This window comes from Megalobrama amblycephala, linkage group LG17, assembly GCF_018812025.1.
Source record: "Megalobrama amblycephala isolate DHTTF-2021 linkage group LG17, ASM1881202v1, whole genome shotgun sequence".
Taxonomy (NCBI): domain Eukaryota; kingdom Metazoa; phylum Chordata; class Actinopteri; order Cypriniformes; family Xenocyprididae; genus Megalobrama; species Megalobrama amblycephala.
The window spans coordinates 34,085,323-34,105,595 of NC_063060.1; the positions used below are offsets into that span (position 1 = coordinate 34,085,323).

Sequence of the window (20,273 nt, forward strand, 5' to 3'; positions counted from 1 at the left end):
AGTGAGTCTCAAACTCCATTGTTTCCTCCTTCTTATATAAATCTCATTTGTTTAAAAGACCTCCGAAGAACAGGCAAATCTCAACATAACACCGACTGTTACGTAACAGTCGGGGTGTACGCCCCCAATATTTGCATATGCCAGCCCATGATCAAGCCATTAGAACGTCTGGATATGCACAGCTGAATCATCAGACTAGGTAAGCAAGCAAGAACAATAGCGAAAAATGGCAGATGGAGCAATAATAACTGACATGATCCATGATAACATGATATTTTTAGTGATATTTGTGAATTGTCTTTCTAAATGTTTCGTTAGCATGTTGCTAATGTACTGTTAAATGTGGTTAAAGTTACCATCATTTATTACTGTATTCACGGAGACGAGAGCCGTCGCTATTTTCATTTTTAAACACTTTGCAGTCTGTATAATAACTTCATTCTTTATAAATCTCTCCAACAGTGTGTAATGTTAGCTTTAGCCACGCAGCATAGCCTCAAACTCATTCAGAATCAAATGTAATGCATCCAAATAAATACTATACTTACATGATCCGATGTATGCAAGCAGCATGCATGACGAACATCTTGTAAAGATCCATTTTGAGGGTTATATTAGCTGTGTAAATTGTGTTTATGCTGTTCAAGGCAAGCGCGAGCTCCGGGGGAGGGGGAGCACGAGAATTAAAGGGGCCGCAACCTATATATCGGTGCATAGTTAATGATGCCCCAAAATAGGCAGTTAAAAAAATGAATAAAAAAAATCTATGGGGTATTTTGAGCTGAAACTTCACAGATACATTCAGGGGACACCTTAGACTTATATTACATCTTTTAAAAAGAAGTTCTAGGGCACCTTTAACAGTGCAGCACGTTTTCAGAAACCCTCCACCTTCCCCAGCTCCACCTGTATATATCTGTTACAGGTAATTCAGTCACTACTTTGTACAGCAGCAGCATGTCTTACTTGCTCACAGCAGCGTGTTGTGTATGTATTGGAAGGAGAAAGTCCCGTACTTGCTCTGCAGCAGCAGCAGCGTAGCAGATCTGTTCCACCAAGACAAAATATATCAACATTGTCATATCCATTACCATGGCAGACACTCCGAGAGTTGTCATGACAGAATTTAATTTCACCATTTTGACACAATAATTTCTGGTGAAGTCCCATTTAAAATGAACTTGAAATTTCTTGACACATCTGTGATTGAGACTTTTTACATAAAGTACACATCCGTGCCTGCCAGCATTAATATATTTGTGGTGTGGTTTTAAGACTAATGATCCAACTAAATGTCACTGTTAATAATAGTAATAATAGTAGTTTAACATCAACTACATAAATATATTTTTGTAAATATAGTATTGTAGCATTGTAAAAATATGAAATGAATAGTATTCTAATATGAACATGAAATATATTATAGTTTTATTAGTATTGTTACGGGTTTTGTTAGTGTTATTAGAATGTTGCTCCATATGAACATGGATGAGGATGTTGTTGAGTTGCTTGACACATTCACTGTGATGTTGAGCCCTGAAATTATCCAATACCAGTACACAGCGATAGCCAACTGAGAGGTTGTTTAAGGGCTTAATCCATGTACAGTATGTATCACTTTAAGAGAAAGTGTTCTCTCTGTAATAACTCTGGATCACCAATGGGATCTATAGAGAGGGTACAGAGCAGAAAACCTCCATATATTCACTTCAGCTGGGAAATCAACACATCGCTTCCCACTCATTGCATCTCACACTCAGCCGACAGTTTACCCGTTTGTGTTACGGAGTTTCATCAAAGATAACATCTAATGATCAAAGCCAATGATGCTCGTCTGTGTGAATAATGATCCAGAGGAAACAGCTTGTCTTGAGCTGCATCCGGAGGCTCAGGAAGAGTCCGCTTAATCATACAAACACTCATTTTATTGTGTGTGTGCGTGCTATCTCATGACAAATCCATGGCTCTCTATAATGCTCTGACGACTGCTACTGTGGAGGATCTCATAAAGAGATCAATATGCAAATGTTGGGGTGAAATCATAATATTGATCTGATATCTTCCCGTGGAGCTCATAAAGGCCTTCAGAGTCTCAGTTAAATGGCATGACAGAGTGTTGTCCTTGAAGTGCCGAGAAGATTTTTTATTTTGATGGCTGGTTTGATATTAAACTCACCAGAGATGAAATGTGAAAGCCTTAGTGTTCTTCAAGACAACAAGAAATGTGATTTACTTCATAATAACTGAGTGAAAACATGTTTCGTTACAGTTCAAGGCTCAGTTGTATTGATTTTTCTCAAACATTTTGGTTAGAGGTTTTGACCTCAACCCCAAAGTGTTACTTTTGTGAAATTAGTTAAGCTAAACAGATTTAACTTTTGTGCATTTTGTTTTTTCTGAAATTTTTATGCTTTACAAGAAATCTAAAATTCAAATTTGAAAACCTTTCATCGATAGAATAAAAAAAAAAAAAGATTTTGTCTTGGAAAAGCAAAATGACTTCATATATTAAAGGCAGGGTAGGTAAAAAATGTATAAAAAACTTTTTTTTTCAAAATTTGTTTAAACTTTATTTATATATCAATACATATTTAAAATGTAAGTACTCTGAAAAAGAAAGTATAAAAATCGAGTGTCTGTAGACCTCTCACGACTGTTTTAAAGACAGCTCATTATTTCCATTCACTCCACCCCCTCCCTTCTGGGCTCCTTCCAAAGCCACGCCCCCAAAACGCATGAACGTGCGACTCCGACCACTGAGCTGGAAGACGCATTATTTACCTGAGACGAGCGGAGAGGAAGGAGCACAGTGCATGTAGTGACATCATGTCAGAATCACATGTAATAAAAATAACTTTATAATTATGAAGATAAACATAATTTAATTCGCTAACGAGTTAGTTATCTATAAGGCAAAGCTAAAAACAGGTTGCATGATACACGTTTTTCCATTACCATCATTTACACTGTGATGAAGATGAATTTCGTGTAAGATTCATAACATATACGTTGTTCTACAGATAAACAGAGTAACATACACTCAAATATCAACTCACAACTGCATTGCAGACACAAAATAATAACACACACATACAACAAAGTGTGTACGACACACACAGATACAAGATAAAGACATCAGTAAACATAGGTAGAGAATATAAAAACAAAACAAAGGCGAAAAAAAACGTGCAGGTAAACTTACAGGTGAACATGGTAAAAGAGTTAGACAGAGGGTAAATATAGTTCTAAGAAAAGTTCCTAGATGCGGAGTAACGTTAGGCCTACTATCTGTTAAACATGTATTTAGTTATCTAAAGCAAAATTATGCACAATTCAACACTATAGCTATCATCTTGAGCTAGGCCTATAGATTATTTATCGTCTCTACTACGGCTCGCTAAGTAATGTTATGTTAGCTATATTACGCAGCTACGTGTGCTAATGACACATGCTTCATGAAAAAATAAACAAAAAAATATGTATGATCAAAATACAAAAAGAAAGATTTACCTGTCCAGCAGAAATAAAGCCATCAAGGAGTCACTTTTCAGCCCCTTGAGTTCCCTCAGTTCTCGCCATCGCTGGAGAGCCACGCCGATATCAACTCGCGTTTTATTTCTTTGTTTATCCAAAGACTTTTTGTTCATTGCCTTTTCTTGTACTGTTACTGTCTTCCTTTTTTGCCCGGTTTGCCTTCACTAACTGCATAGGCCGGTACTGTGAATTTTGCTTGCTGTTTCTCTGCCATTGTTTTGGTATTCCTAGGATCCATGCCTCTTGAATTCCCCTAATCAAACGTGCGCGCGCAAGTGGGCAGGTCATGTGTGGCAAAAGGGTGGTTGCCATGGTTGCGAGAGAGTGACAGCCGCCTAAGCCAATCCTATGTTTCGTCCCGGATGGAAATAATGAGCTGTGTTTAATACAGATTAAACGGTCTAGAGTCACTCGATTTTTATACTCTTTTTATCAGAGTTCTTACATTTTAATTATGCATGTGTATATATATAGAAAGTTTAAACAAATTTGGAACAAAATTTCTTACCTACCCTGCCTTTAAGACTTTTTAAATGTAACTAATAAAATAACTTTAATAAATGTAATAAAATTTATTGAGATTTATGCTAAAAACATTTTGCTAATACTTCTTGAATCTAATGGAATATATTTCATTACGACTGTCATCCATAAAAATACACACATTTTATTTTCTTTCCTTAAAATATGTTAATCTTAAACAGCTAATTTAATCAATTAGCAGCCCATATATTATATTTTAAATCTTAAAGGTTTATACATTTAACAAAGCAAAATTCTGCTCCCTGCTTTATCCACAAACTCTCATTTGAAATACTGAATTGTTTGGTGTTTGACAAGATCTGTTGAACTGCACTGCTCTTAGAAATTCTGAGTGGTCTGAAACATTTTTCATTTAATAGTTCCCAAGCGTATTTCCAAGGGGCAATGTCTTCCTCTCTGTAATGCACTTTATATTTGTTAAGTCGTAAAGAGCGTCTGTAAAGAGTGTGGCAGGAATGCTCGTTCTCTCACCCCATGCGTTTGAAGTCTCTGCCTTCAACCCTCTCTTTCTGTCTTCATCTTGGATAATAAACACGCACCTACTTCTAATGAGAACCATAAAGCCTCTCCCATTTTATTCTTCCCTTGCTCAAATTAGGTAGCGGTATATTTTTTTTTCTGGCTTCGTGAACGTCCCTGTTGGTGCTCTTGTTAAATTTAATAACCACAGTTCTGTTTCTCTTCATCCCCGTCAGGTTGGTGTGGAGTTTTGTAACAAAAGGATTCCTGTGTGCACTGGAATATATCATCCGAAAATGATGAACTGTTGAGCGTGAGTATGATTTCATGTGTTCCTCAAATATTCTGTTGTATTATGAGCTTTGTGGAAATCTGCCTGGTTTGCTAATGCTGTTTGTTTGGTATCATTCAGATTAACCTAATTCTTGACCTGATTGTAATATGCATAATAATAATTTAATTAGATGGTACATCGTTTAATATGCGACGCTCTGTCGGTTGGTACGCGATTGAGGACAACATGTAAGGACACGGAGTTGTCCGTGAGAAGCCACAGACAGATGGGGTAGTACACACCTATGCTCACTTACACTCGTGTCTTGTCAAGGAAAACACAGTCTGTTTAATAGATTAAGAAAGGAGGATTAGGCTTTCACCTGGTTTTTGGTTGATATTCTGCTGCTCTTGAACGTGTTGCACATTTTGAAATGCAGAAAATATTTCCAAACATCCTTAAAGGGGACCTATAATGCCCCTTTTCACAAGATGTTTCACAAGAATCCCCATTCTGGTGTCCCCAGACTGTGTCTGTGAAGTTTCAACTCAAAATACCCCATAGATCATTTATTATAGCTTGTCAAATTTGCCCCTATTTGAGTGTGAGCAAAAACGCACTGTTTTGTGTGTGTTCCTTTAAATGCAAATGAGCTGCTGCTTTAACAGCTTGTGCTTTGGTTGCTCAACAACAACAAAGCTGGAGAATCTCACGCAGCTGTTTTGATCTGAGTTCAATCCAGATTTACTGTAGTTTTTGACAAAATCATGTTTTTCTCAGCTTTTTGTTCAAAATGTTGCTTTTTTATGAAACTTACCCACATTCAAGAGTTGATAAAAAAAAAAAAAGAATGAATGAAGCAGAATAAAATGCTTTTGTTTAAAAGCAGAGGCTCTGTTCTTTCTTTTGATATATTGTATGTTCAGATATTCATACAAAAATATTCTGGGGGCCATGACATTTTTGTGAAAATGATCAAAAATGCTGGCCCTAAAAAAAAAAAATACAAACAAACAAAAAAAACGCTGGTGGGCAAAGAGTTAAGAGTGTCTGCTTTAAAGTAAAATAAATATCTTTTAAGTTGATTTTTACATGGTTATGAAAATACCATTAAATATAATTTTCAAAAAAATATCACATTAAAAGAAAACTTAATAAACAGTGAAGCTTAATCAATGAAACTAAAAGATAATACTAAACTACTTATAAATAATTTAATTATTTTAATTATTTTTTTCTCCATTAGGACTGTTGTATCACAAACACATTTTTGACTTCATACTTGCCAAAAATAAAACAATTTTAATATGAAAATAAAAACTTGCATGTCATAGAAGATGTATATTTCAGTCATTGTATGCACATTATGCATTGAATTTCTATGTTGTTGTTGTTTTTAAAAAAAAAAAAAAAATTAACAGAAGTTAGCCAAATGTCACTGACCCTTTCACAGTTTTGCTTCTCAAGTAAAAAAAAAAAAATGCATCTTGTTTTAAGGTATAATATCTTGTTTAGATATTTTTACTGGAAAATAAGACAAAAATACATATTATGAAAATATAGACAATCCAGATGTTCACAAATAGCTTTAGGCCAGCTGCTAAACATAGTGCTTTCAGTCAAATAGCAGGTGCCATTATAATGAGTATGGAGAAACAATGCGCCACCCTTGGGTTTGTCCTGTGAATCAGCAGGATGCTTGGATTAACTGTCCAGCGCAGGGCTATCATCTGATACTGCAGCTCCAGCGCTCCACACACAGTGTGCAGGTTCATTGGATGAGAGTCATGGCTGTTAAGTTATCTGGGAGTACTCTGTAGAGAACTGATCTGACATTCACTGATAAGGGCTTCTGGAGTGCTTCAGCTCGACTGCTTTCATTAGGACAGAACTGTTTGCTACACAGGAACACCAGTTAAATGGAGGCAGTGACACGGCCTAATTTAATCAGACTCATGTGCCGCGCCAATGTTCAATCTACAGCTGCCATAATGCAAGCAAAACAATCTGCATAGTGGGTCTGCAGTGTCTGATAAGATGTGATTTGATTTGAAACACTTTTTTAGTTTCCAATTTATCTCTTCTAAAGTGTTTTTTTAATTCCATGGGAAATACATCTTAAAATATTGAAAAGTTCATATGAATCATTCCTTCAGAATTTGTATTTTCAGTGCGGTTGTAACAGCAGGCACCCTATGCTAAAAAAAGGACATTGGAAACGAGAGGTTGTTAAACTTACAACCATCTATAGATAAACTATACATTTTAATAAATGTCATAATCCCACGCAGCTTTGATGCGTAATAGCAGGAGCACTTTGGAATGCGACCGCTGCATCTAAAAGCATCATTCGGTCCACGACAGTGTCTGAGTATAAGTTGATCTGAAGAGCAGTACTTGATGACTAATCTAGAATGACGTCCATTGACTGCGAGGTGACAGCCATGAACCGAGAAAGATGACGCCACTGTTTTTTTTAAACTTTGCCTTTTTATTTGAATATTGAATTCATTTTCAGTTCCTGAGGGAGAGCTGAGGACTAAAATTATACTAGCTGTGTTCTTAATCTGAAGTCAGTATTGTTCTTTTCCTTTAGGTCATGACGTTATGAGTCAAACATCCGAGTTATACGGCTAGAAGCAAGGGTGTAGGCTAAGAATATTCTGAAAAGTGGGTGGGGCATATTGTTAACCTTTTCAACTTGGCTCATGAATATTAATTAGGTGATGTAACACATATGCCTAATAGTCCTATTGGTTTTCCTAAAAAGATTTCCTGGAAGCCATAGGATATAACTGATACACTGTAAAAAAAAAAAAAAAAAAAAAAATATATATATATATTTTTATTTTTTTTATATATATATATATATATATATATATATATATATTATTTATTTATTTATTTATTTATTTATTTATTTTTTAATCATTTATAACAAAATTTTTTTGTCAAATCAACTTCAATAATTAATGTGGTTCAGATAACATAATATGTTGAGTTTCTGTTGATTAAACCAATCGCTTTCATTGTATTAACTCAATTTTAATTTCAATGAACTTAACATTTTAAGGCAACCAGGTAACAACTTTTTAAGTTAAACCAACAAGTTTTTTTTTTACAGTGTAGAGTTATACTTTGTCTTCAAGTTAAGTAATTTTTTGTATTCAGATAAAGGGCACTGAATGGGATTAAGAGGACTAAATGACTGGAGATGTCTGGCATAAATCACAAGTCTGCCATTTGTGACATTTTAATTAAAATGACAAGGTCTAAAAAAAAAAAGTAACCTGCATAATCTGGGGCGACTACAGGGATTCATCTCAAAATCACTCATTTAACAGTTTATCTATTGCCAAAATTATGAAAAAAAGATCAGTCAAGAATAGAAAATTATTGAAAATATTAAAATCAGGAATGTCAGAATCAGAATGTGTAGATTCTGCATAAAAAAATGACCATCAAAAGCAAGACAGGTTGAAGGATATTCACTAACCCAGCAATGTTTTTCAGTTGGATTGGCTTTTTGAAGTTCCCTGATCATTTCGATTCAATTTCAGTGAGTAAAGAACTTATTTTTACTCATGTGTGTTATGTATTATGCACATCGTGACAGACAGCATGTTGACAGCCACTCATTTCGCCATTTTCTCCCTCTTCTCAGAAAGCGATGACACATTCAAAATATCTGGTAGTTTTCCAGGAAATGCCTGTGCTCCCTGGACCTCTGCTTCTAATAAATACTACAGTGTATTGTGCATGTTATTTTTTGACAGACATCGATGTTATGATATTCAAATGATATGGATTTGAAAACAGATGGATCGTAAGGTAACGATTATTTCTTTCTTTCTGGGAAGTATTCCGTGAAGTGATTGATGCCCATGAGTGTCGGTATGTTTGGTTCTAATATTCCAACTGACAGCCAGCCTAAGTTTTTGACAGACATGATGACGTGCGTAAGGTGATCTGTGTTTGATTTTTGGGTTATTATAAAAATGTGCTGGAGACATTCGAAATGCTTTTTGCGTAATTCATTATACTTATTTTATGGAATGGAAAGTTTATTTTGTGGCTTAAATAAATTACAATTGCAAATCCTGTTGTAAATAATAGTGAAAATCACTTTTTGAAACAGTTGTAACATTATTACCCCTTCTGGTTTTGACTCATAATGTTTATTTCATGCTGACCTTAAAAAAGAAATGGTAAAAGTTAAGAAAACAACATGATAGCAAAAAAAGGCTCACTGAGAAAAAGAAGTGGATGCTTCAGCTTACCAATAGTTCTTTAGCTCAGCTTCTTTTTCCTGTTTTCCATTACGGTTTTGTAATGCCAGTTCTCTAGTGCAGGATGTTTCATATTGAATTCCTAGAGATGATAAACTTTTTTTATAAAGGATGAAGAGAAGGGTCTCCATAAATAAAGCATCTCTGAGTTCGATAATAGAGCTGCCTAAGGTTGCTGGGCACTTTCTGAAAAATAGGCCATGTTTTGCCGTTCGTGTCTGCTATTGCCCGTCTTTTGTGAGCGAGAGTGAAACGAGCCTTTTCTGGCACCAGCGAACGTGTCACAGCAGAAGGTGAAACACGTGGTGCGAGATGCACTTTCTCAGAATGGTGGCTCTGAGTTGCCCGTGGCGAGAGCTCTGCTCATTAAATTTTCAGTTTAATATCTCCATATTTCCCCGCTTTCCCCTGTTCTGCTCCCCATTTAAAATAGCTTTATCTGATGAGAGTATGAGCTGAAAAAGGAGAAGAAATTGAGGGATTATTTTTTGTTTTTTTGCCAGTTTTTGTTATTGACAACCTGAATCAAAAATAGGAAGGATAATGAAAGTGAGACACATTTGTGGCCCTCATTTTTTAAAATGCCAGCAATGCACTGAGCGGGATATGATGCTCACAGCGAGTACCCTAAAACAGATGACGCATAGTAGTACACTGTAAAAAATGACCGTGATTTTAATGGTAAAAGACTGTAAAAATGCTACGGTGAAAAACGGTTAATTGGTTTACAGAAAGTTTCTGTACTATATATACGGTTAATAACTGTAATAGATCTAACTGTACATTTAATGTAATTTTACAGTAAAATTTTTGGAAGTGAAAAATAACAATTCCTTGCGTGACACTTCACTTTTTTTTCATTTTTCATTAGTTTTTCTAATCCGTTAAGTACATTCGGTTTTATGTTATATCTAATGTTGTTAAATTAATGTTTATTGCATTTTTTTAAATTTCATGTGTGTTACCATGGTGGTGTTTTAGTGTGTGCAACTTCTAAATATTAGTATTGTCCTTCTCAGCTTGTGGAAAAGCTGCTTGTGATGAGCTTTGATTCATCATGTGACTCTCATCATCACTGTGTTTGGTCGTTGTCAGTGTATTACAAATTTACAAAACGGATATTAGTACTTCAATAGGTTGGTAAATTAACATTTGTATCAGTTAATGAAATACGTTTTTTACTGTAAATTTAACAGCATTTTTTTTTACAGTGTGTAAATAAACAGTTATGAACCATTATTATTATGATATAAACCTTTAAATTATACGGTTTTGAACTGTAAAACAGACAGTAAACTAAGGAAAACCTACAGTAAAACGTACCTACCGTATTCTTTACTGTAAAGTTCTGGCAACCACAGCTGCTGTTTTTTTTACCATACATTTTACGGAGATTTTTTTTACAGTGCATAATTCCCACATCACAGATGATTCAATCATAATTGATTCCAACTCATTAAGAAAACCACTGTACCCTCAAATATAGAAATAACATTATCATTGGCTTCTATCTTTTTTTAACTTTTAAGTCTTGATTTGCAACTCATATTTCATAAATATATGTGTCTTATGTAAATGCACTAGAAGGTGATGAGCCTTTCTTGTAAGATACCCCCGGAGAAAAGTCTGACATTATGAAGTGTATGTAGTGCGTGTAACTCCAGGATATGCTGTTGATAAACTGAACGGTTATTATAGATATCTTCATGCTTACATTTCTCTTCAGGCAGTAGTTATTCAACATGCTCTCAGTACAGAATAACTACGAAACCTTGTGAGCTGCCTCCAGGTAGGCAAATTAATTGTTATCCTAAGATACCTCTCTTTGGCCTTTTTCAAATGCAGCATCACATGTATGCATTGTGCTGAGCAATGAAAGATGGATGTAAGAGAAAATATTGAGAATAGTGATTAAAATAAATGCAAACTGTTTTACACTGTCCAAGTTTGGGTTCAGTAAGTTTTTGTTTTGTTTTTGTTTTTTATATATAAATTAAAGGGTTAGTTCACCTAAAAATTGCTCACCCTCATGTCGTTCCAAACCCGTAAGACCTTCATTCATCTTTGGAAGACAAATTAAAGCTGCCCTAGAATTAAAAATTGAATTTACCTTGGCATAGACTGTTATGTAACAGTCGGGATCATTAATATGTACGCCCTCAATATTTGCATATGCCAGCCCATGTTCAAGGAATTACACAAGGGCAGCCAGTATTAACGTCTGGATCTGTGCACAGCTGAATCATCAGACTAGGTAAGCAAGCAAGAACAATAGCGAAAAATGGCAGATGGAGCAATAATAACTGACATGATCCATGATAACATGATATTTTTAGTGATATTTGTAAACTGTCTTTCTAAATGTTTTGTTAGCATGTTGCTAATGTACTGTTAAATGTGGTTAAAGTTACCATTGTTTCTTACTGTATTTACGGAGACAAGAGCCGTCGTTATTTTCATTATTAAACACTTGCAGTCTGTATAATGCATAAACACAACTTCATTCTTTATAAATCTCTCCAACAGTGTAGCATTAGCCGTTAGCCACGGATCACAGCCTCAAATTCATTCAGAATCAAATGTAAACATCCAAATAAAAACAATACTCACATAATCCGACGCATGCATGCAGCATGCATGACGAACACTTTGTAAAGATCCATTTTGAGGGTTATATTAGCTGTGTAAACTTTGTTTATGCACTGTTTAAGGCAAGCGTGAGCTCCGTGGGCGGGGAGCGTGAGCATTTAAAGGGGCCGCAACATGAATCGGCGCATTTCTAATTATGCCCCAAAATAGGCAGTTAAAAAAATTAATAAAAAAAAATCTATGGGGTATTTTGAGCTGAAACTTCACAGATACATTCAGGGGACACCTTAGACTTATATTACATCTTGTAAAAAAACGTTCGATGGCACCTTTAAGATATTTTTGATTAAATCCGAGAGCTTTCGGACGACCTGGACGTCTCTGCGAGATATTTGCCGTTCCATCTTTTTTAAATATTTGTGTCACTTTTGCTACAGTATTATAAGTAAAGCTTTGATAATAAGTAAAGCTTTGTTGATCTTCTTGTATCCTTCACCTTTCTGGTGTAAAGAATTATTTTCTTTCTCTGGTCTTGTGACATTTCTCTTCCATGTGGTGCCATTGCTGACAGCATGAAATGGGAAGGGGTTTTAACACCCTTTTATGGTCAACTGTCTGCTGGACACCTGTGTAATGAATAATTAGACTCACCTGTGGTTAAATTCTTGTTAAATTAGACATTTGTAGTCTAAAATTTAGCCTTGCTCCAGAGACTTTCAGTGGGGTGTACTCATTTTTGCATCACCCTAATTTGAGTAAAACTGAAAATTTTGTTCTCTAAGTTATATTATTAACCCTACTTTCATGTTATAAGTTAAACAGATGTTATATAAAACTTAGTCTTAGACATTTTGGAAATAGTTTTTGTGTTCATTGAGATATTTTTTAAAGGGGTTGTCATTTACGCTGAGCACTGTATATAACAAAACAAAACAAAACAATGCAAGCCAATGGGAACTAAAACTGTTTGGTTACCAACAGTCTTCAAAATATCTTTTTTTTTTTAATGTTCTACAGAAAAGAAAGTCATACAGGTTTGGAACGACATGAGGATGAGTAAATGATAGAATTTTCATTTTTGGATGAACTATCTCATTAAAGTACTGAATTGTTCCTCTGGAATCGCTTGCATTGAAATCAATTGTGAATGAAATCTCTCTTGCGCTTTGCATGTGGAGCACTACATGTACTGTATGACGCACAGAGTTGCTGCCTAAATAAAGTGTTGCAAATCAGTCACTTATGAAGTTCTGTTTCAATTTGGATTCTGTTATAGACGGCAGCTGTCTATGTAGGCAGTAGGTAGCGAGGCAGCTCACTGTGTTTTGTAATAGATCTAATGAATTCCCTTCCTGCCTTATGCATCATAACGGAAAATTTTGCCTTAGGATGATTCACTCTCATTGTTATATTTGTAATTGTGTGTTCACTTCGTATTAAACATCTTTTATATTCTCTTATTAAGCATATCCTGTATCTTAGCACCTCATTTAAGATCCTTTGCTGCACGGCACCAGAAATATCTCCTCAAATGTAATATGGTTGAGCACTCGACAAAACCCCAATGAGAATTGGTTTCGGAGCAGAGGCATCCTTTCCCCACCATTACTTTTGACCTACAAACACACGTGTGTACTGTAAGTCAAGCTAGTATTTACCAGTGTCACTGATTTTAGTGCTCACATGTGAGGCACTTCTTTTGCAATACTTTATTCTTTTGCAAATCTATGTGGCCTGGTTTTGACTCCATATAAATCCAGGTGATCACTTATACTGTATGTTATATGTCTAGTCATATCATCCAGCCATAAAACTTCAGTGTTTATTTAAAAACATCCAATTATGCAGATGGTAAATATTTAATTGATGAGTTGTCAATACAATATATAGGGTATGATTTTTACCTCAAAATTCAACATTTTGACACAAAATGATAACTGCAAATCCATGTTTTGCTGCCTGGAGTCCAGTTGTTTCTTGTCAAATTTAGTTGAACAGTCAGTCGCATAGCTCTTTCTCCTTTTAGATGTGTTTTTCATGGTATTCACACTGAAAATCAATGCTGCCACTCACTACAGGTATATTTGTAGCAATAGCCAACATTACATTGTATGGGTCAAAATAATAGATTTTTTTTTTTTATGCCAAAAATCATTAGGATATTAAGTGAAGATCATGTTCCTTGAAGAAATTTTGTAAATTTCCTATAGTAAATATATAAAAAATGTATATTTGTGAGTGGATATGCATTGCAAAGGACTCAATTTGGATAACTTTAATGCGATTTTCTCAGTATTTTGATTTTTCAAATTTTCAAATATTGTCCTATAAACCATAAACCATACATCAATGGAAAGCTTATTTGTTCAGCTTTCAGATGATGTGTAAAAATCTCAATTTCAAAAAAAACTGACCCTTATGACTGGTTTTGCTGTCCACTATTTGATGCGATTACATCCAACAACATAAGAAGTGCCTACATTTTTAACTTCAGCCACTTTAATTTGTCAGCCACTTCCAGTTATTTTTGCTGTACAAAAACAGTCCGTTACCTTGCTTGATGTTGCAAACTGGTATTTGTCAACATATTATTTTAATTTATTATCGTAATCATAATCACACTGGTTTATAGTTCAAATAGTTTACTGTTTAATGCACTTTGTCATTCTTTTACAGTGTCTAATGAATCAGAAGTCTCATTTACCTGAAATAGCTTTCTTCTGCATTGAAAAATCAGGTGAATATTATAGCAGAAGTGTTTGTGTGTTTATAACATTGATAAACCAGGTATCTTGTATGCTAGGATAAGTAGTTACTAAGTAACCCAGTGTTCCCACCTTAAAAGGTTGATATGGAAAACGTTACAGCTCAAATAAAAGGGTTGTGCTAAATTATTAATGTAAGTGCATTAACAAAATATGAGCTTTCACATGTCCAGAACACTGGACTAGTATAAAATTAAAAAAAAAAAAAAAAAATGTGAAAACATAATGAGGTTTTTCCCTCTTTTCCATCATTCAGAAGAACCATCAGTTCAGGCTATACACAAAATAAAGAGCTCTTCCAAGTGACAGTGACTAGAATTCCTGGTTCAAAGGTTTCTTACAGACCTCATTGGCATCAGATTTGAACGCTCTGCTGAAAAACTCACTCAAGAGACAAATTAGAAGTTACAAAACAAATTAAAACAGCAGTTCCTCCTCTACGAGAAGAGAGCAGAGACTTGTTGTAAGTGTGAAAGTGCAAATTGAAGAGAGTGTTTCACAACACCGTTACTGGTGGATTAAACGGAGGGTGACATTTTAGCACCCTATGGAGGAAAGTGTGCAAAACATGGGCTAATAGTTTGCTGAGCTGACACAGAGCAGGACACCATGTATACCAGGGATGGGCAACTTCAGTCCTGGAGGGCCACTGCCCAGCAGAGTTTAGCTCCAGCCCTAATCAAACACACCTGAACCAGCTAATCAAGGTCTTTAGGATTAGTAGAAAGTTATAGGCAAGTGAGTTTTTATCAGGGATGGAGATAAACTCTGCAGGACACTGGCCCTCCAGGACCGGAGTTGCCCATCCCTGATGTACTGTATACTGTATATTGAGGTAGCTGGCCAGGGTTCTGAAGTTAGAGTCTGATGCCTGAGTGAATGTAGGAGCTGTCCATGGTGGCACTGACTGTAAGAAATGCATGATGCATGATAACGATATGGTTATCATACGACATGGTTATCATAGAGGTAGAAGTAGCCGCACAAACTCAAGACAGTTTCAAACATCATTCTCAGTTAAATAAAAACAATACATTGCATTCCATCAGCTCTTATGCTAGATTTCCCACAGGACTTCATAGTCTTACAGTGCATTTTGCGTCTATTTATGCAAACTGCATGAACTTTTATGCTCCCCCAAGTCATCCAGCTCAAGGCAGTTAACATTAACAGAGGACATTTGCATCAGGAAAATGTGAAAAGGGTGCCCGTTTGATATTTGTTTGCTTGTTTTTTTTTTTTTTTTCTCCTCCTTTGTGCACACGTGTGTGTATGTGAGAGATAGAGAAGCACATTAATGAAACAGTCATGGCCTGAAGAAAACATTTCATGGGGAATTCAAGTGGCTAATACCAGCTGCATGTGCTTCAGAAATACTGGCATGACATTTTCTCAGCTGAAGACACACGCCCTCCTCATAAAACCTGTGGGAGTTGTCATCTGTGTATGAACTGTCCTTGAACTGTAAGAGTCAAATTTTCGTCATTTGCAATAAGGACAGGATTACCAACAAGCCATGTGAGGCATGTGCTCCAGGGCCTATGCCCTTTTTTTCAGGACAGGATTACCAACCAGGCATGTGGAACTCTTTTTATTTTGCAGACTTTTTTTGTTTTGTTTTGGTTTTTGTTTTGTTTTGTTTTTCTTTGTTTTGTTTTGTTTTTTGTCTTTTTGTTTTGTTTTGTTTTGTTTTGTTTTTTGTTTTGTTTTTTGTCTTTTGTTTTGTTTTGATTTGTTTTTTGTTTTGTTATCCTAGAACAACCTTTGATGGCAAATTTTCAACTGTGAAAAAAGTTGATTGTAGATGCATAAATTACAGCAGTCACTCACCTCAGATAATCTGCATCTGAAAACATTAGAGGAGGACAAACACTTGCATTAGTTTTAGGCAGTCACTTCAGTAGAGCACTTGAACATCTTTACTTTAATTCACCACATCTCTTATGTTAGGTAAAAACAAACAAACAAACAAAAAACAGTGAAAGTCAAAATATCTTCAAATATAAGCCATGCATTATATAGCAGTGACTAATAACGTGAATCAGGTTCTTCACTTGCTTTTGGTGCTTGGTGAAGGTTGATTTTGGACTATTTACTTGTGGTTGTGTTTGCATTTTAACTTATAGAGATACTTATACTGTATCATAATCGCAGGAAAATGTTTCACATCGAGTATGTCATGTGCCATCATGGGTGGGTTGGGTGACATTTGTGCTCCAGGGGCCGATGATCCTTTGATCCAGCCCTGTTTGCAATGATTGACAAAAAATTTGAAGAGTAATGATCTTACAGTGATCTATGGGGACACCTGACTGGCACCTGACTGGGACTGATGTTACACCTGTAGTCTGTCAGGAAGAGACTGTCATCCTGTCATCTTGTGCTATCACAAATCTGTTTAACAACATGGATTGTAGTGTCTGTTTCACAAGCCTAGACTCAAATAACTGAATCAGTCTGAGCACCACAATGCACATATTACTCATAGCTGTGAATCAGTTGGCCATGTTTGTAATTAAAGAAATATTCTGGGTTCAATACATGTTAAGCTCAAAAAATCATTTTTTCTTTCAAAAAAATAAAAAAAATTAAGTAAACAGGGCCAATGGATTTAAAAGCAGAAATGTTAAGCTTATAATTTTATAAAAGCACTTGCATTAATTCTTCTGATAAATCTTGTGTATTATTTGAGCTGTAAAGATCATTTTTACAGTTGTTTTAGCGTTTATAATGTTCCATTGTGATGGCAATGAAGTTGTAAAGTTGTATTTACACTACCATTCAAGAGTTCAGGATCTCTTATCCTCACCAAGGATGCATTTATTTGATCAAAAATACAGTAAAAAACAGTAATATTGCAGAATATTATGCCAATTTAAAATGAATGTCTTGGCAAAGCTGAATTTACTGATTTGCTGATTTGGTGCTGATTGGATACTGATTTGGTGCTCAATTATCAATGTAAAAAATGGTTGTGCTGTTTGATATTTTTGTGGACATTTGATTTTTTTTTAAACATTTGAAAGGCGTTACTTTTTTCAGTAACGAGTAATCAAACAAATTACTTTTTCTCCCGTTACAACGCCGTTACCGAAAAAAAAAAATGCAGCATTACTATAATTGAGCTCACTGAAGCGGTTTTCATCCGAGTAGGCTCTCTCTCAGCCATAGGACCTGCAAAGGGTTTTCTCTGGTGTGTGTTGGGGTGGGACACATGCAAACTGATGATGATTGATGTGTGAAACTGATGATAACTGATGATGATTGATTCGTTTAAAAGTAAACATTTCAAGCTTTCTGTAGATATTTTTCTCATGTCTGTGAGGCAAGCAGCCTATATGCTGAGTTTTAGTTCATTTAGCCTAAAAGACACGCTCCAGTTCACGTGCAAGTAATCACGCTGGCACCTCCATGTCGTGATTATATTGTCTGCTATATTTGTTGCTTCTTATTTATTAAATCCAGGCAATTGTTTGATGAAACATTGATTAAAATTAAGATACAATTTTTACGAAATGGAATTCACTTTAAAGAAAGGCTTTCTACAAAACAAAACTTAATGAAGTGGTCAAAATCATGGCTGACCCACTCAATGTGTCCCGATATATTGCGCATCTTATGATGCATCTTACTCATGCTGTTCACTTTTCATAATCAAATATATGGATTTAAAACATAACATATTGGACTATTTAAACATAAATATGAAACTATGTTTTCTTTAATGGCTACCAACACATAGTACAGTACAGAGAAATTTCATGTCGTGAGCAAGAGCGGATCATGAGTCACAAGTTGGATCAAGAATAATTTATTTTTAGACTTATATTTAATATTAGGGGCATCCAAGTTATTTGACATATTTTATTTTATTTTTTAGAAAAGTAACACAATAGTTACTTTCCCTGGTAATTAGTTACTTTTATAATGATGTAACTCAGTTACTATTTTTGAGAAGTAACAAGTAACTATTACTAATTACTTTTTTAAAGAAATGTGCCCAACACTGCTAACCACACACTTTTGAACAGTAGTGTTTTCACACTCAAACCATGTCACCATGCATATTGTTTACATCTTTCTTGTGGCTATACTATTGAAGCCTCAGTGTAACCCATATTTTTGTTTCTTTGAGTAAAAATACAAGGACATTAAACAAGTAAAAATAATTTTTGTTGTAATTAGCAGTGTTGGGGAAAGTTACTTTTAAAAGTAATGCATTACAATATTGCGTTACTCCCTAAAAAAGTAACTAATTACATTACTTAGTTACTTTTTTGAGAAGTAATGCGTTACATTAATTTTGCGTTATTTTTTCTCATCTGGGCTAAGTTCTATTTTGGGCAAATGTAAAGGCCCTTTCACATCAAAAGTGAAATGAATAAGCCTAGTACTGCGTTACTAGTTACTTGAAAAAAGTAATCTGATTACGTAACTTGTGTCACTTGTAATGCGTTACCCCCAGCACTGATAATCAGCATTATCCAACACACACTGCTGATTAAGCTTAACTTTTACTGAACCTAGAATATTCTTAAGACATGTCCTTATGTGCTGAAGCCATCAGGAGCAGAAACACTTCCAACCTGCCCACCTCTTCCCATCCTGGGGCCCAGCGGCCCTGCATCCTCAGAGCACTGCCTGAACCCCAGCTGAAAGGAATATTTCAACATAGCTGTGAGGAGTGGATAAAGAAATGTTTTCTATCATTGCATCCTCTTTGCTGGGTTCTCTCTCTTCCCCATGTCTCTTCTCGCTCGCTTTCTCTGAAAGAGAGCTCTTTCTCTGTCGCTCTTTTTCTCTCTCTCAAGCCCACGCCTGGTGCAGGCTCGGTTGAATCATGGGATTGAGTGGGTGGGAATGTGCTTCTTTTCTCCCAAAGACACGCAGACATACATACACACTTGCGCACACAAACTCACACTCTGACGTATCCCAGGCGGACTGGAGGATGCAGCCTGCGGCTCAGCTTTCTGACATTTCTCCTCCCTTATCTCTTCTTTTCCCCTGCATTTCCTCGTTTTCATGTGCTGATGCATAATGGATTTGTGCATACTGCCTGATGTGTGACATAATGAGCCAGTGCTTGCTAACCTTTTGATTCCATTAAAATTGTTACAGATGCTTTTCCCCTCTTCCCCCACTCTGTGATTTCTCGTCTATAAAAGATTGATGTAAGAGTATAAACAACATTACTCAACATATGGTTTCATCAGGCCAGCCACTATATGCAGTTGTGCAGAATCTTGATTCTGATTAGCCAATTGTGGTATTCTGCGTTCAGATATTTGTGCATAATGACACTAAACTGTAGGTTTGCCTGTTGTCCCTGGCAACGAATTTCCTACGCTGTGCTAGTTTCACTCCACATTCTCTTTCTTCCAACATACTCTACATTTCAACTCAAATCATTGTTTCATGCCCATTTATTAATAAAAATTGCAGTGTATCAAGCAGGATAATGTACAGTCAGCCAATTATTTTTATAAAATAAAGCTCTTTAGGATGATACAAGACCCCTCTGCTTTGTGTTGGGGTCATGATGATCTTGTCTGGTTTATTTTAATGACCATCACTAAAGGTATGTGGACACTATCAGATGTGAATGACAATTAATCTGGTCTTATGGTGCGTTCCAATACTCCTGGGAAGTTCAAATTTATGAGTTTGGAAGTTGAAATTATGATAACATGTGCGTTCAAATCGGTTTGGTCGGAGAACGATGGTGACGTACAAAATGACAGTTACATTTTTTAAAGAATGCTGAATAAAGAATGTGTGGTGTGTGTTTTTGCTTTTTTGTGCTTTATCCAATTGATG

General features: G+C 35.5%; 1 protein-coding gene across 6 annotated transcripts in view; it reads left to right on the forward strand.

The window, feature by feature from the left end:
• dlgap1a (discs, large (Drosophila) homolog-associated protein 1a) overlaps positions 1-20,273 on the forward strand; it is a 138,207-nt gene that overhangs the window by 43,088 nt on the left and 74,846 nt on the right. For all 6 annotated transcript variants that reach the window (XR_007180786.1, XM_048162941.1, XM_048162944.1 and 3 more), the window contains exon 2: positions 4,773-4,849. The gene's annotated coding sequence lies outside the window, so the exon portion shown is untranslated. The remainder of the gene's footprint in view (positions 1-4,772; positions 4,850-20,273) is intronic.